General features: G+C 40.9%; 1 protein-coding gene across 2 annotated transcripts in view; it reads left to right on the top strand.

Annotated features, from left to right (window-relative positions):
• Nucleotides 1–17,868, top strand: part of HS6ST3 (heparan sulfate 6-O-sulfotransferase 3) — a 606,626-nt gene that overhangs the window by 291,998 nt on the left and 296,760 nt on the right. The gene's annotated exons all lie outside the window — the stretch shown is intronic.

Here is a 17,868-nt window from a genome sequence, read left to right on the forward strand (position 1 = left end):
AAGAACCTCCAATGCCAGAGTAGACGCTGTCTGCCCCTTTGCTCACTGCAGTGGGCTGACCTCAGCTGTCTGGGCACTGCAGTCCTCACCATCGCCATGGCTAGAGTTTCCATCCAGGTGTCTGTAGGTGGGCACCCGGACCGCTGCTGCTGCACCAGGGCCTCTCTGGCGGTCTCCCAGGGCCCTGCCTTCTCTTCACTGCCTTGGGCATCTGCTCATTTTGTGCAGCACAAGCTCAGTGACAGCTTGGGAGGGCACCACCCTGATGGGCTTCTCATTGCTCGCTAGCTGCGGTTCCTCTACAGGCCCATCCAGCCATTCATTCCACCTGAAGCTGCTTCCCTACTCAGCTCCCACATGCTGCCTGCTGGATCCCAGGGCTCTCCTGTGCCCGCCCCTGCCTGCCTCCGTGTTACAAGGCCTGTGGCCTCCACGATGGAGGGATAGCCTTATGGTCCAGGTCTAACAAACCAGTGCCAACAGAGAGGATGGAGGTCCCCTCTTCCCAGTTTTGTCCCACTTTCCAAATCTCACTGTGTCTGTCCAGGGAAAGTGACAGACAATGGGAATGCCCAGTCCCTTCAAAGACCACCTTCTACTCACAGAGGTGGGGTTGGAACCTTCCCCTCCCAGAAGGTGGTCACGCTCCAGAAAACTGTAGTCCTATGTTACTGCACCTCTCCTGATATCTCCTTTCTCTAAATTACAAGAGCAAAGGACAGATTCATGAATGTAGACACTTCTCGGCATCTGTGAGTTCGTTTTTACATAATGCCGAGTGTTAGACTTCTGGTTTGAACTTTGTCAAGGCTAGTGTGGCTTCTCTTCAAAGATCTTCTACCGGCTGGATGTTCTCAGGCTCTGCTTACTGAGCAAACAGTGTGAATAAGCGTGCACCGAAACAAACAGTGGTGGCAATTTCTCCAATTTGAAGGCTGTGTTCAGAGGTGCAACTCTTGCTTATGACATGTCATCTCTTCCAGGTCAACTTAGCTCCTCCAAGCCCCAGCCTCTCGAACTTCCCACTGTACAGCATGTTCTTTGTTTTTCATGTGCACAACTCAATGGTCTGCACTTGTATCTTTCCCAGAACAAGAGCATGTTCAATCCTAAAGGCGCGTCGCATGTATGCCACTTCATTTCTCCACTTTGAAATGAATATTGTTTCCCACCCCCTCCTCTTAGGATTCCAGGGTCTAATCCATCTTTCTGTAGAAGGGAGTGTAGAAAAAGCAATGGAAAGTCCTATTTCCAGGGCACATGCCAGCAAGGGGCAGCGCATGTGCTGGAATATGGGACCTTCCATTTATTTTTCTCTTTTCTCCTTTACATTTGGAACTCCCATATTTGCCAGAAATGATACCTTATCTGCACCTTGGCCCAGCTAGTCTGCTCTCATGTAAGAATTAATAGATTCACAAAGTCCTTCAAAATTATGGCTAATGAGGCTTATAGCAATATGCAAATTTCCTTAGTGGGGATAGAGTACATTTATTTCATATTTTAAATTACTGACCTAATACTGAGAAACTTTATTGTATTATATTTAATGGTGTATGTCATCACATCTTTAACAAATAATGAGAAGTTTTATTTTCCTAATCCCTTAGTTCTTTTCATTTAAATACCTTCTCTAGTATATTGTTAATAAAGGGGAAAAACCCATTGTATTGAATTATGGTTCATTGCCTAAAAGGGGCTTCACAGTATTTGAATTATTTACTGTTGTTAGCATTCGCATCTTCTGAATTCAGAAGTTTATTTGTAATGCAGTGATATTACAATCAGACTTTCTCTGGAAAAGCTAATGGAGCTAGAAAATAAAAGTTTCACTGACTTCAATCAGGAGGAACTCATCAGGTTCTTCAGACTAAATGTGCTTTAGCGAAAGGTCAGCAAACTCATCTTAATTCTTATACACCGAGAATGGGCTGCCACAAGAAGAAAGTGAGGACAAAAGTGAGAGAAGCAAAATTACTTATAATTATATCTCTATGCAGCAATAATAACTTTATTACTATGTTGCATATGTGGCTTGACATTCTAAATGAGCTGGATGAAATTAATACCAATGAAACTATAAAGACAATTACTGGCAATTGGTATAAAATAAAAGGGCTTTAAGCTCTTTTTAAAATATTGAAAATCACAAGTGAACAGTATGCGGCAATTTTTCCTCCCCTGTTTGACTTTAAATCCTAAGCAGTCCTGTTTGGTGAATAAATAGCAAGAAAAATGAAGCTGTGAACTAGTGAAATCCACAGACTCTTTGTTCCTTAAAAAACCATGCACATATTTTCACCGATTCTGTGTTCTCCATTTTTATTTCAGGTAAAGTAATTGGATGACAATAAAATTCTCAGCTCTGATTTTTTAAAGAAAGGTCTACAACAAGGTTGTACGTAGGGTTCTTGTTCCCTGATTGAGCGAGGATGGCACTTTAGATAGTGTAGAACATCATCTGAACATTGCTGTATTTTTCCAAAGCTAGACAAGTACGCCTGTGACTAAATTTGAGTAGACAATTGATTACCTGGTGCCTTTTTACAAGAATCCTATAATTTATTCAATCTGACTGGTGTCCTGATAAAAAGAGGAAATTTAGACACACACAGACAGCCCAGGATTGCATGTACACGAGAAAATACCAAAGGAGGATGCAGTGAGGTGGTGGCCACGTGCAAGTCCAGGAGAGAGGCCTCGGGAGAAACGAAACTGCTCATAGCTCGACCTTGGACTTCCGACATCCCAAACAGTGAGAAAGGAGACGTCTGTTATTTAAGCCACATAGACTGTGGTACTTTATTTTGGCAATCTGAACAAACCAGTGGCCAAAGTAAACACTCAAATATCTTTATTAAGAAATAAAGATAGGCCATGAAAAGGGAGGGAAAAGGGCCTCCTTTTGTTTTGTTTTTCCCTTTCAACTCTTTCTGTTATCCTGACGAATTCATTGGGGGAACAGACCTCAGGTCTTGAAGGCCACAGTAGTTACCAAACATGCCATGAGTATTCCTCAGACAAGTTAAACCATCCGTGGGGCATTCCTGCTTTGTCTCTATAGTTCCCTACTCTTAGTCCTGCTCTTTGATTGCTGAGTTTACCAACTCAAGACGCTCCCTGCTGCTTCTTCACACGTATTCAAACCAGGCCCAGGGCCCTGCATGACGCTGATTTTTCCTCCTCCCTGGAGACCACCCTCATTACCCAGTCTCTACTGATCTCCTCTTCTCCTTCCTCAGTCCCTTGTTTGTGTTATTCACTGAAGTTGCTTACTAGGTGCCAAACATCACCTGTTCCCATTGATAATTTAACCTCTTCCGTGTTTTATCTTCTTTGGCTAGGAGAGTGCTGTCCCTTCTTCCTCATTTCCACCCTTTCCCATCATCTTTGCCATGTCCCCCTGCCGGAGGGGGCTAGGTTACCTCTGAACACAGAGGGACTGAATTCACTTCGGAGGATTTGAAGACTCTGATTCTTCATCACTGTTGGGGGGTGGGAGCAACCGACCCCAAACAGGGCTGATTGCAACAATCAACATCCATTTGCAGAAATGAAGAAAATGGTTGAGTGCAAAGGTAGATTCATAGGGCCAGATTAAACCTTTGCCTTTCCTTATCTGGTGTCTCTCTTGCTGCAGCAAGTTCATGAGGTGCTAAGGAAAAGCCCTGCTATCGATGGTTTAAAACATCTGATAAAAAGGTGCTTAAATTGTTTAAGGAGCATTCTTGTTTTTCCAGTAACTCTACTGGGGACATGTCTCATGTTCAAAAGTGTGAGGGTTGGTCTCTTTTCTAATTTTTCTTTCGTGCTTGTGTAAATGCGCCATAAATTCCTTTGACAGTAAGCGGCACAGACAAATGTTATTGGAAAGCTCTGACCTGTCTGAGGGAGGAGTAACACTTTTACCAGAGAACTCACTGGGGGGCTCTCTGTTATGATGTCATGACTTTTTACTCTTTACAAATGTCAGCAACATTCATCTTTTGAGAGTTTCACTGCTCTGAACCTATATTTCTTGCCACTGGTTCATTCATTTAATATATACTCCGCTGTGTCCAGGGACTGATGTCTGTTTTCAGTTCAAGCTGGTTCTTGTGTCTTAATACACTTTATTCATTTTATAATAACTTGATTTTCTTCCTCCTTCACCTTAACACGTCTGTGGCCCTGGGCAAGTTACTCACTCTGTCTGTACCTCAGTTTCCTGAAAACTGTAAACTGGGAATTTTAAGATTCTTTACCATATCCGAAACCTATATAATTTCATTAACCAATGTCACCCAAATAAATTAAATAAAAATAAAAATAAAAATAAAAATAAAAATAAAAATATCTCCCTGACTGGTGTGGCTCAGTGGATTAAGTGTCAGCCTGTGAACCAAAGGGTCGCTGGTTTGATTCCCAGTCAAGGCACATGCCTGGGCTGTGGGCCAGGTCCCCAGTAGGGAGTGCATGAGAGGCAACCACACATTGATATTTCTCTCCCTCTCTTCCTTCCTTCCCCTCTCTCTAACAATAAATAAATAAAATATTTTAAAAAACCTTCCAATACTACTACTACTACTAATAATAATAAATAATAGTTCTAAACTTGTTGGGTTGTATGAGGCTTGGCTAAGAGATTAAATGCTTGGAATGCTGTCTGGCTGAGAGTAGGCACTGTGTGACTGTTCGTCCTAAATTAGACTCATGGTTAGGTGGTTGTCCCGAGTTAGATCTGCTATTATAACAACCCATTTAGGTGATTCTGCAAGAGGCTTCTAGTCAGTCGGGGTCACTGTGGGTAGTTACCGGTCAATTTCCCCTTTTGCTTTAGAGGGGTAGACCAAACCAGACAAACGGAACAGACAGAGCTCTCTTCTGGATATGGGGAACTGGGATGGTTTTAAAAAGCCCCGGGGCTGATTTGCCATTGTGCTGACGTATCGGTATGCACATGCATTCACAGGCACCACTTAACACCGGTAAGCATCCTTTGGGCTGATGTTAGCTCTCTGTGTCTCTTTTTTGTCTTTGAGGCTAACTGTGAAGTTCATTTTCTCTTATATAGAAACAAAGAAGGCTCTTGATTTATGATGGCAGGCTGAGCACAGGCTTTTATCTCCTCTTGTGTCTGAGGACTTATTAATATAACACTGAAGGAGGAAGAATGGCGTCATCACATACACCTGCAGAGAAGGAACAGGAGGCCACAGTGGACACCAGCGTGCTGCACATTTCTAGATGATATCAAGTGGAAGATGGTTAGCTCAGCAGCAGCAGAGACTGCAAAAGTTTGACCTAAGGAACTCCAGCTCAACTGTAGCCTAAGGAACTACAAGAAGAGGTCAGGAATGAGGAAGGCAGCTGAAAATAAGGACCATTAAGTAGATTAATTAACCACCTTGCACACACACATACACCACCTTTTCCCCAGTACTTATGACCCAGTAGAGAAAGAATAGAACTGAACATGCCTTTTGTGGGGAGGGCTGGGGAGAACCAAGGAAACTTGTGGAGCTGTTGTGTCACAGAGTGAGGTTTCGCACATGGGGGGTCGCAGGGAGCCATCGATGCAATGGCTGCTTCTCACTTGCTCATTCTAAGGTAGAAGTTTCCAGTTGACAAGGCTCACCCATGAACACAGAGGTCCCATTATTATTATGAATGAACAGCAGAGAAGCACAAGATAACTAAAGAAAATCTTCAACATTAGAGAAAGGCCTATATAAACAACCTGACCCTAAAGGAGCAGATGATCCAGCATTCAGAACACATGGAAAATAGAAAGTTATAATTGGTATACTCAGAGAGAGTTCAGGTATTACATCTGTAAAACAGGAACAAAATACTGTAAAAGTGGATAATCATAGACTAAGAAAGAACCCCTGAAAATAAAAATATACATATTACTAATACACAATATATAATAGAAGATTAAAAAATTATAATTTAGGAAATCTGCCTGAATATAGAACAAACAGACAAGGGACTGGAAACATGAGAGAAAGAGAAGGTCATGGAGCCAATCTGAACGGTCCCCACAGTGTTCCACTAATAGGAATTCCAGGAGTTAATGAGTGTGGAATTTCATGAGAACAAACCTTACATAATAAAAGAAAATTTCCCAGAGTTAAAAATTGTCACGAATTTTCAACCTTGGAAGGAGGGCTGAGCAGAGTAAAAATGTCATTTTAAAATTTCATGATATCAAGGTCAATAGAATTAAACTTGAATGTTAAAAGAAAAAAAATCCTATTTTTCTCAGAGTGTTCATCAGCACACTGGATCCTAGAAGTCAAGGGAACATTGACTTTCAAATCTGAAAGAAAAGATTTTCAGCAAAGAATTCTACATCCTGATAAATTATCAGTCAGGCCAGGACAAAGTCATTTTCAGACATGCACGCTTAGGAAGTTACTTTACAATGCATGGCAGCAAGAAGAGGGCGAGAATTCAAAAAAGAGTTATGGCTTTCAAAAAAAGAATGCATCCAGGGGAATAGTAAAGGAAAATGGCAGGATGGCAATTCTGTTGCACCACCAAGGGGACCCGATGAGAGAAGAGAAAAGAGGGTATAAGGAGGGAGGAATCTGGGAAAACAATGGATTCATTATAATAAGGAGTCCAATTAACAGCAAGAAAAATATTTGAGAATATGATAAAATAGAGCCTACAATTAAATTTAAAATTCTCAAAAAAAGGAAACGTTACAAGGAAGTCATGGTTTAAATAGGAAATAACTAGCCCATGTCAGATCAGGAGATTATTGGGCTTCAAGACAAATGGAAAGGTTTCAGTCAACAGAAATAATGAACAAACTAAATGGCATTAAGGATGAGGTGAGAAAAGTGTATTTCTGATAGGAACAAAGTAAGCAAAAGCATACACAAAAGCATCATATAAGTACGAAGTAAACTAAAAATACGGGCTAATGTCGAGCAGTCATGGGCTGCCAAAAGAAGAAAAAAAGAAGTAATTCTTTGACTATTTTCCTTCAAAGGTCATAGGGCCTGACAGGGGAACCATAACACCGATTTCTGTTTAAAACTGTTCTTCATCTGTTTACTTGTTTGTCGTTCTGCCTTCCTAGAGTGGAAGCACGTTGTGGACCTAGTTCACCGCTCTGTTCTCGGCACATAGAAGAGATGGGGCCCATAGAGGATACTCAGTAAATGCTGCCTGAGTGGAGGAGTGGACAGTTCACCCACAGTTACCATAGGAACATGCTCTTTAGAGAGTTCAGCCTCTGGAGTCAGCCTGTGGGCGCCAACTTCATTCTAGTTAAAGGACAGAGCGTAACTGTTGTAGATCTTGATATGGTTGATCCTGGCACCATGGCTGCCGTTGTCATCACAGATCACACTTCCATGGTGTGTACTGGGGTCCTGACGCTGCTCTCTGTGTTCCCACTCCTACATTTGTGTTCACCACACTGTCAACGACCTACATTATCATTGTTTTCATATCACAGATTTCTGTTCACGGCTGGAGGGAGCTGCTGAGGAGAGAGACGTACAGAAAATGTCGAGTATAGAACAGGGACATCTTCTTTTCATTAGAGATCCTTTGGGCCACTCGCTTTCTAAACCATGGGTATGCATCCTTTGGCCAAAATTTAAAAATAAATGACCTAAGGCGGTGGGTACTTGGGGTTGGGGTGTGTGAAGGGAAGTGCTGTATAATTGAACACAGACTTTATGGCTTCTTGGGAGTGACCAGAGTGGAAGCCGGTGTCACATGGCACGTAGATTTCCAAACACCCACCCATTATTCTTGGAAGGGCCCTGATATGGGAACAAGCCAAAGGAAGTTTTATTACAGCTGATGAATATTACATGCTTAATTAAAATCGACTGAAACAGCAGAGTCTCACTCTTGTTTCTAAGAGCTGAAAAAGAAAAAGGAGTATCAAGAACAGCCTAGTAACTAGTTAATTAATCTTAATTTCTTAGGATAAAATCATGGCATTTTAATTTTTATGTGAGGAACACAAATGGGTATTTACATAGTGTTAGTTTATACCACACTTTGTGGGTTCAGTATGATACCTAAATGATAGGGTTTCTTCTATAGGCATAGAGATAGTACAGTTCACCATTTTATGGGTGATAAAAGGATTTGAACATGATCAAGTGTGTAATGATATATAAAACATACTGTTACTATGCTATTTATGTGTGTGTCATCTCTTGGGACAGTGATGTGAGACCAAAGGTCTCATCTGGTAGTTTCTTATAAAGAAACAATGGATGACATTTGCTGAAACAGCATTTTTTAAGATTTTTTTTCTATTTCAAACTGCATTTGAAGCTCAAAAACATATTCCTTCAAGATCAGAAAATTTAAAGCATACTCTCTCTAAATAAAGACATAATCTAAATATCAGGAGAAGTTGTTTAAAAAAAGAGAACATTAAATCTAGTGGTTGGCCCCCGTGCAGTTAGGGGTCAGCTGCAGAGTCAGAACAGAATTACCCTGCATTGGAGTTGCTCGGTGCTGCAATAGGCTGTGAGAATTGGAAAGAAATAGGTAAAAATAATAGGTCAGCCCTATGGCATTGGCCTTCCTTTGGCATAATGTTATGCTGTAGAGCATTGAACCAGATACCACCCCATGTTTACTGAAGAAGAAAACACTGAAGCTATTATGTTTTTTTATGAAATAAAACAATCAGCTGGACAAAAAGGGTTTCAGAGGGATGCTTGCTATCGGTGTTGGAATAATACCTGTGACAGCCCAACAGTTCTTTGAATTTATATATAATGTTTATATTTTTAAAACATAGTTTGAAACCTTGTAGATTATATTTTGCTAAACCTAAAATGCCTTCTATAAGAGCAACTAAATCTATTATTATCAAAACATCATTTAGTAGGGACTTAAAATAAGCCTTGCGAGAGTACACTGCATTGTGTATTTTCCTTCATGTCATTTTAGTAGAAATAAAAATTTAAAAATTATAATATTAATTTTTTAAATAAAAATATCTTATTTATGGATTCATACAAGTCAGCTACCAATCATAATATCTATACTTTTTATAAAGTAATCAGTTCCAAAATGATTTAGTTATTTTTTTATGTTTAGGATTTCTTTTCAGAGCGTGGAATGGGGATTAAATTTAATCAGTGGTATCTTGCTCTGCACACTGACCTACCCAATGGTAATACCTTCAAATATGTATGCTTTTCTACGGTTGCTGCTATTTAATAATAAAAGATTCTCTGTGTGTGAGAATAAAAACGCATGGTTACAATTGGAAGTATTTTTTCTCCTCTCAAAATGAGAAGTGAATATGATTGACAAGATCTGTGGCGTGACCTCCATCTTAAGAAACAATACTTGGTACTCTGAACACCCTTGAACTAGGCTATCTCATGTGTCTTCCAGGGGTTTCTGGTTTCTCTTTTCCTGCATTCCTACACAGCTCCAGGGGTGGAAAAGGGTACCCGTGTGGGTGGGTCCCACAGAGTTGTGTAGGTAAAATTCATTAGTGGAAAGTGGAATGTTCTTGATGAATTCTTATTTGCGGGATGGCCCATGGATATTAGGGCCCATGGGGCCATGCTATAGACGTGAAAGGATGCAGAGGCCCAGAAAGGCAAGCAGTTAAATGTGGTCCTTCTCCTGCAGGCCTCAGTTTGGTTAGTGACACTGGAGTCGATCTTATTATCCAGCCAGACACCTATAAGTCCTCTCATTTTGTGCACCTCTTTTTCTGGGTGTTCCCCAACTTCTCTTTTGTTCCACTGCTAACTCTCCAACTTGTTCACATCCTAACTCTAGACCTCAATGCCTGGATGGTTGTAGTAGTGGACTCCAACGAGGCTCCCTGCAATAGTCTGGTAGTCTTGCATTCCCTTCTGCATAGTTCACACCCTATTCTCCATCCCTGGTTCCCACATAAGGACACTCAGGAAAGCATCCTACTCAACAAATTTACCAGCTGATGGGTTTCTGAAGGCCAAGTTCACTGACATATAACAGGGCTGTCAGCTTTCCTGCAGTCTTCCCATTTGTTACTGTCCAAAGCCAGTGCTTCCCTCCACCCCTTCTTTCTGCCCAAGTCTTCCCTTTTGTGGCTCAATTCTTAGCTACCAGAAAGCCTGCCTTGGAGAACTGTTATTTCCTCGGTGTTTTCTTCATGTCCGTCTTATTACAGCCCGAGGGGTTGATACTGTTCTTTCCTAAGACACAGTTGAGTTGTATCATTGTGCAGCCTGTTAACCTATCTCTCCCTGGTACAGCAAAGGCCTTTGGTTGAAGTGGGAGCTATCACTCTCCCCACAGCCTTTTATCTTTAGTTCCAGCCTGAAATTTTGAGGACTAAATAATTTATTTTCTTTCTTGACACAGTGCTTCTGGGTTACCTTTGAAAATCAGCCCATTAAACATACATTCTACAATCTTAAATTCTATTTTTTAATGTAGACCCACTTAATTTGATCTATTCTTTACATAGTCAGCCATTGTCACCATCCCCATATATGCCACCAGTGACTCTTTGCCATGCAAATACAATTGTGTCTTCTTCTTGCTGGAAATTCTTCCATGTTTTTTTTTTCAGTCACCTACACTAAAGACCAAAAGACTTAGAATGGCACTCTCTGCTTGGCCCCGTTTGCCTCTGGCTTCACGTTCAGTCCCCATTTTTCATTGTGCTCCTCAACACAGCCTTCTTCTGGATATTTCCAATGTTTGCTGCAACACATTTCTGTACCTAAGAAATACTAAAAAAATTCTCCCTCACCCTAAACCTCTTGTGTTTCGAATGGCTCATGCCCCTGTAGCTTTTGCCCCCGTCTAGTGCTCCTGCAGCTTCCTGCCTTCCCCATACACTTGACTTTCTAGACTCAACTCAATACCAGAAGGCTCCCTAGAGAGACTTCCAGTCCAACCCCAAGCCTTCCCCAACAGACTGCCCTTCTTCTGTATTTCCTTAGTTCTACTGTAGTGTAGGTTGCATTACAATTAAATTTAATTGCCTGGCTCCATTAGACTCTGAGAATATTAGTTTTGTTCATCTTGATATCATGCGACCCATCTTAGCCAACATGGAATGAAGCGTAATTGCTGAACACAAGTAACTTTACATCTTTTTAAAATTCCCCCTACCTTTGAGATGGTCATACTGAATATGAACAGTTGTTGGTGAAAGATCCTCTCTCCTTCCCCACCCCAGTCACTGCTCCTTATCACATCTACCCTGCCAGGCTGGGAGAGAGGAAAATTAGGCCCTCGAGACCAGCGGGTCTGATTCTAGTTCTTTCAGCATTCCTATGACAAAGGGTGCTTTCTGTGACTCAGCTTTCCATCCCCCTTCCTCAGCTCCACCTTTTGGACAATGGTTTCGGCATTACCAAATACTACTACTGAACAAACCTGTTTATAGGATGGGCCCATGTTACTTTATAAATAAATACATCTCCAGAAGACCATGTTCCCATGTGTGTGATATGTATATCTGTCTATAGATATATCTTTATATCTATCTACCTGTGTATCTTCAAATCTTCAGAAGACTACACCAATCCAGAGCAAGAGAATGTAGGCTATTTATTTATGGCAATGAACTTACCACTTGGGAACATGTCCAGAGACACCGACCAACATTGGGTGCTTCTTTTGTTCTTCTCTTAGATAAAAAGAGGTCATAGAATTTGCAAGTTAGAATTTCTATACCTATAAGAGGTGTTACATATGGCATTATATTGCTTGTTAAAACTCTAACTGACCTTATGAAAACCGTAGCTCAAATACAGACCTAGATGTTGACAAACACCTCACAGAGCAGCCCCAGGCGAGCGGGTAATTTCTATTCCTGTCCTTTCCCCGTGTTTCTGCTTTCTGCTCCCCCAGATCCTGCTATTGTTTCCATGCGGCGCTTGCCTGGCTCTGGCCTCAGACAAATGCTTTGCTCAGTGGTAGTTCAGGGCATCTGGAAACTTGCTCTCTGAGAGGTAGTTCTAATAAATTTCAGCTGGCTTAAACAAAATCATTAGTGGGGGGTGTTCGACGGGCTTTTTATCAGTTTTATGAGGCCTTTTGATGGATTGTTATTTTCTCATTTCTCCACTGGTATCTGCCATAGGAACTTTTATGATTTGTTCTGAGACTTATTTAAAAACTTGTCTATTCATCTCAACAGAACATTGGTGTTTGTGAAATATCTCACTGTAGTTGACTTTTATGGAGTTATTGCAAGATCTGCTTATTTTTAGGTAAAGATATCTTTAAACATTTTGTGTTGAGTGGAGACCCCTGCTTGCCTACCTCTATGCTTTCTTATTCCTGGCTGGATTGGAACACTATTGCAGATTTTTCCCAATCCCTGGAGACCAGCTATCTCTCTTTCATTCTTCAGTACAAATATTTACCAGGCCCGTAAGAGGCTGAGATGATTGTGTGGAGCATACAAATTGCCCAAGAGGTTTCCGGCTAACTTGGCTTTAGAAGCGGTGCCTGTGATTAATAAGAAATTATGCTGCCGCAATATTTCCTCTGCCGAGGGACGGGCAGTGACTTTCCTTGCTCATTATGGAATAGCTGTGGCCGAAAGTACGGTTGCAGCCTGTCGTAGAGCATTTGGCATTTCCACTAAAGAGGCAAAATCATGTTATTGGCAGAAGACTCTGGGCAGATATCAAGCTTCTGGGCAGTAGAGAAACCCTTGCCTGAAGCTGGGAAAGCTTGTGAAGGCATAAAGAGGGTGCCTTCCAGCCTTCCTGGGAAGGCCCTGCCTGGACCCAACAGCCAGTGTTTGCCATGACAGAAGACCAACCAATAGTATGGAAGCAGGTTTAGCTTCCTATCAGCTAAACCTCTAATATTTTATTTCTGGCTATCTTTTGAGTTTCACAGACTATTATTTCCTTTAACATTAAAAACCACCTGATGTGAAAAGGGAAATGGGAAGGGGTAGATGTAGTCACCTTACCCACTTCCCCCCACAACCTAAAGAAATACATTTGACAATGTTGACATAGGTAACATAATTAGCTTTTGTTTGGAATTTCCAACACAAACAAGGATGGTGTGGTATCTCTTTGTGTTGTTTTTACTCTGGTCTAAAGGGCAGCACACACAGTCATAGTACCCAGACAGGCTGTCTGTATCAGATTTAGAACCTGTAAAAATTCCTTATCTTTGCTTTTCAGGCAGCGGTCTTCCTCTAGTTTAGATGCTGCCTTTTCCATTTTTTGCCAAGTATTGGAAGTTTGCATTCTCTGCTCAGCTTTATTAGAAGTGATTAACTAACATAAATCACAAATGCATCTGTGATTTATGCATGTCTCAAAAGGGTTTGGAGAAACAGTCTTGAGCAGGGTTGATTGTTTCTGTACAGTTTTATCCTAGGCCGTCCTCTTCAAACATTCTGATCAAGTAGGCCACCCTTGGGACAGGACACTGAGATTGCTCCGTAGTCTGCGGATTCACACAGGTACAGTCCTAGAAATCGAGAAGCCTGAAATTTTTGCAATAATGAGAGGTCAGAACTAGATCGACAGAAAGGCACATTTATACCAGGAGGACTTTGTTTTTTAAGATACATAGATTTCTAAATGAATTTATGACATTTTGAAATGTTTTGACAGTGCTTTCATTTGTACAAAGCTTTATGTGCAGCAGCCTCGTGGACTTGCTTTGTTTACCGTGGTTTTCATATGATTGTTTCTACCTCTCTTGAGTTGGTAAAAAATAATTTCACATTTTTTTCCTCAAGACTCTAGCTGGCAGAGAAGAGCTCTGAATCCAGAATTCAGCCAAGAACTCTGAATGGCCTAATTTGTGCATTGCAATGAGCATAAAATTTGCATCTAGTTTTATTTTTCACTCTTTACTGGTATTTATGTAATGCAAAAATTAAATGTTGCATAGCGGTAATTAACCAAGGAGAACCATCAGCAGCAGCAGAATTGCAATAGTAAACCTATGAAATTATGGCAGGCTCAGAACTTGAGGGTAAATAGCTACCTTTTGGAACAATATCAACTGAGTTTGGCTCCAACCAAATGACACCGCTAAGCAGTAGAAACCCAAGTGTTGAAGGAGACATTTTTCTATACCCTAGGGAATTATAGAAATTTCCCTTTCACACTTCAAAAGATTTGCAAAAAAAAAAAAAAACCAATGACAGGAAAGTCATTGAGCCTAATGTTAATATTTTATGGGCAGACTGAAAATTAATATGGGTTAATAACACGTGTAACTTTTAACATTATTACAGTTTTGTTTTTTAAATTATTTTAAGCCCTGACCCATGTGGCTCAGTTGGTTTACCATTGTCCCACAAAGCAAAAGGATGCTGTTTCAATTCCTGGTCAGGGCACGTGCCTGGGTTGCAGGTTCCGTCCCGGGTTGAAGCACCTACAAGAGGCAACCGATTGATGATTCCCTCTCACGTTGATGCTTTTCACCCTCTTCTTTTCCCTCCCTTTCCCTATCTCTAAAAATAAATAAATAGAATCTTTTAAAAAACTATTTTCAAGAAGATTGTCTCAGTTTTCTGAATGTCTTAATTTTATTTGAATTACCAACTATTGTAATTCTATCAGGAATCAAAAAAAGAGGCCTTGCGCTTTAAAGTAATACACATTTTGCTATTGCACAATTAAGGGAATTGTTAGATTATTTGGGGGTGATATGGGTGTCCTAAGATCTTGGAGAAATGTCTTTTTTACCTGGCTATTTATTCTCCTTTTAGCACCAGATTTACCTGTAATGGGATAAAACACATTCCTATTCTTTCCCCAGGGTGGTTAGAGAATTTGTAACAACTCTCTACCCAGCTAGCTATCTCGGAGGATAGTCTTATCATCCAGGGATAAGACTTTACTCTTATAGAGATGAGATTTTCTCTACTTACAAGCTAACAAGTAAGCTGGACACAATTTTGTGGATGCTGGCAAAAGATATGAGACCCTTGGGTCAGAGACAAAAGACGTCATTACTCACAGCGCAACAAGTGGCAGGAACTTTCTAGTCACTTTGTTTCTCCTTCCCTACTCTCTCCCTATCCTCATCCAGCACCCACCTGCCCTGTACCAAGTTTCATGGGGGTGATGGGGAGATGATGTGACAGTGACTTTGTAGCATAGCTGAGGACTACTGAGTATACAAAACTGGATAGTTTTTAACGGACTGTGGGTAAACCTGACCAACATTTGCCCTGGAGCTGTTTGCTATACAAGAGCCCTTGAAGAGCTGATACAAGATGTGTAGAAGAAACTCCTTGGAGAATTGTCTCTCCACATTATCAAGTGAAGATGGCAGGCCTGCCTCAGTCCATTTTGCCACGAGTACTGTTTCTGTAGCGTTCTGCTAGTTGCACGTGGGGGTAGAAGACAACCGGCTCTAGCACACTTTTAGTGCAGACCTGAGTCTTCTCACTGACCACTGGTTACTTTGCTCTCTTAAATGACCAAAAACCACTGTCACATACCTGGAAATCAGTGGCCGGAAGTTAGGATTGCATCAGAGCGCCTCCGGTACATGAAACTTCTCCCCCCCACCTCTGAGTAGTCTGGAAAATTTAAATATGCTTGGACCATTTTTGTTGGCTATTGTTGAGTCAAGCTTGATCAAAACATTGATATAGAAAGGAGCGTCTTAAGGGTAACCATACTTTCCTTCTTCGGTTTCTCCCCCTTAATTTTCTTCCCCCTATCTTCCCCTGGGCCTTATTGGAAGGAATTGTGTAAGATCTTGAGAGACGTTCATAGAAAAAGTCAAGGACTTTCTTCCTTCCTGTTACCTCTACTCTTCACCCCCAAGCTGGCTCACCCTTGGCTTTCTGAGCATAGTGTTTCTGCCACCTCTTTGGCCAGTAGGTGCTGTCAGGGGTTGAATGTGTTACACTGGGTGCTTTCACGGGGCCTATAGATCAATGGTCTTGAGAGTAGGGCTTGTGTTAGGGACTGAAGGTGCCTCAGCTCTGCGCCATTAAGGAAGTCACAGTGGGGTGTTTGGTGAAGCAGGAAGTGTGCACTGGCCATGAGGAACTAGGGTTTGAGAACTTTGCCTTTTCAATGTGGGAATGAGAACTGCTGGATATGATAGCAGACACTGATTTGGGGGGATAACGTAATGCAAAGTGTAGTGCTATGAAAATGTGATTCTGCTGTGTAGACCTAACATTAATTTTAGTCATTTATGTGAATGACTTAGCATTTATCCCTAATTACTGCAGCACAATGATTATTCATAATCCTAATAAGTGTCAGATCAGGGTTTCTAAGTTACATTGATTATAACACTACAATCTGTGCATATGTGATGCTCCTCATGAGAATGGGTATCTCTACTAAAGCAGCAGGGCTTTCTGATTATAACTTAAAACATTTAGGGCTTTTGAAAAAAATAGATGGAGAGACTCATTTGCATTAGAAAAGATAACTGCAGCCAGCTGGACTGTTGGTCACCAAGGACAGTAGAATCCTCCTGTCTTGAGTACAATGGTGAGGAAGAACAGGAGTGGTAGCATTTTAAGACTTCACACTGAGTAGCTAATTACTTAGTTCGCCTCCAATTTGTTTCATTTCTTCCACTTCTGTTATACTGAGGAGTGATGTTATTGAACCCTAAAAAAACATGGTGTTTGCCTTCCTGCCAGCCGAGCATAGGAGTGCACCTTGTTTTGATAGGCTGGAATAAATCGAAGTTTAAGGACTTAATCATGTGTGGGAGGATGTGTGATGTAGTTGCCTCCTTTTTCCTGCTTTTCGAGTTAGGACACAGCCTTCTTCTCTACATTTTTGTCTGTCAGTTTGACCGCCGATTTTACCGACATCACTTTGCTTTGAAATTTATTTATTTGGCATGACGTTAGAAGGAAGTAAAACTAACCAAGCAAGGCATCTGAACAGGGTAAGAGAATCTCCAAAAAAAGTAATAGCTCCAGAAAGCTGTATTTTCAGCATGCAAGGGAACGATTGATCATCAATCAGTCTATCAAACATTTATTGATTATCTACTATGTAGGCAACATATTTGTTTTCCCAGCACTTGATAGATGAAACAACTTTGAAAAAAATTAGGGACACAGAGCTTAAATGCAAATAGCTGGCTATTTTTAGCACTTTCAATGTAGATTGGAAATAAAATTTTGGTGGCTAGATCACATACAACTTTGCCTTTATTGTAAACCAACATGAGCATTTACCCATGGTCAAGGTATCTCCTGGATTTTGTTCGTTTAAACCTCTTTCGTGCTGGTTTTTATAGTGGAAACAGGCAGCATGTACATCTGTGAGAACAGAAGTAACCAGGCCGGTGGAATTACTATAGAAAAATATCTTTTAAAAGCTGATGGCTAAACCTAGGCCTCTTGAGTTAAATATGGTCTCTGAACTGTTCCTGGGGACTGATGAAGCTGTGTTCTCTTTTGTGAAACAATCTATTTCTTTGAATGCTTTTTGCATTATGTGTGTGTTTAGTTGGACTTAAATGGAATTATAACAACTCAGCTCTTCTGAGTAAACTTTTGGAAAGAACAAATTTATTTTCTGTCTAATTATCTGGGTGTAGGGAAATGAGTACAGTAAGTATACCATGAATAAAGTGAGTGTGTAAGCAGAGTTTTGATCCTTTTGTTATAATTACTGATGTATGAAACAGGAGAAGGCTGGATTCAGCTAGCTGTATAATCAGCATTTTGACCCTTTTCCATGAATCGTGTCTGTGGTATAAAAATGACGATGAGTAGCTGAATTAGAATATGTAGTATCCACTTGTAATCAGTTTTCAGATGAGGCCAAATCACCCGCTATACCCAGACTTGAATGACCAGGAGCCTTCCACCCCAATTACATAAACCATTGATGTGTAAATGCATTTTCCTAAGTGATAAGCAAGCGCATGTTCAGTGATGTTATGTAATATTTC

The sequence above is a fragment of the Artibeus jamaicensis genome, unplaced genomic scaffold (assembly GCF_021234435.1).
Source record: "Artibeus jamaicensis isolate MK-2021 breed Jamaican fruit bat unplaced genomic scaffold, CSHL_Jam_final contig_415, whole genome shotgun sequence".
Taxonomy (NCBI): Eukaryota; Metazoa; Chordata; class Mammalia; order Chiroptera; family Phyllostomidae; genus Artibeus; species Artibeus jamaicensis.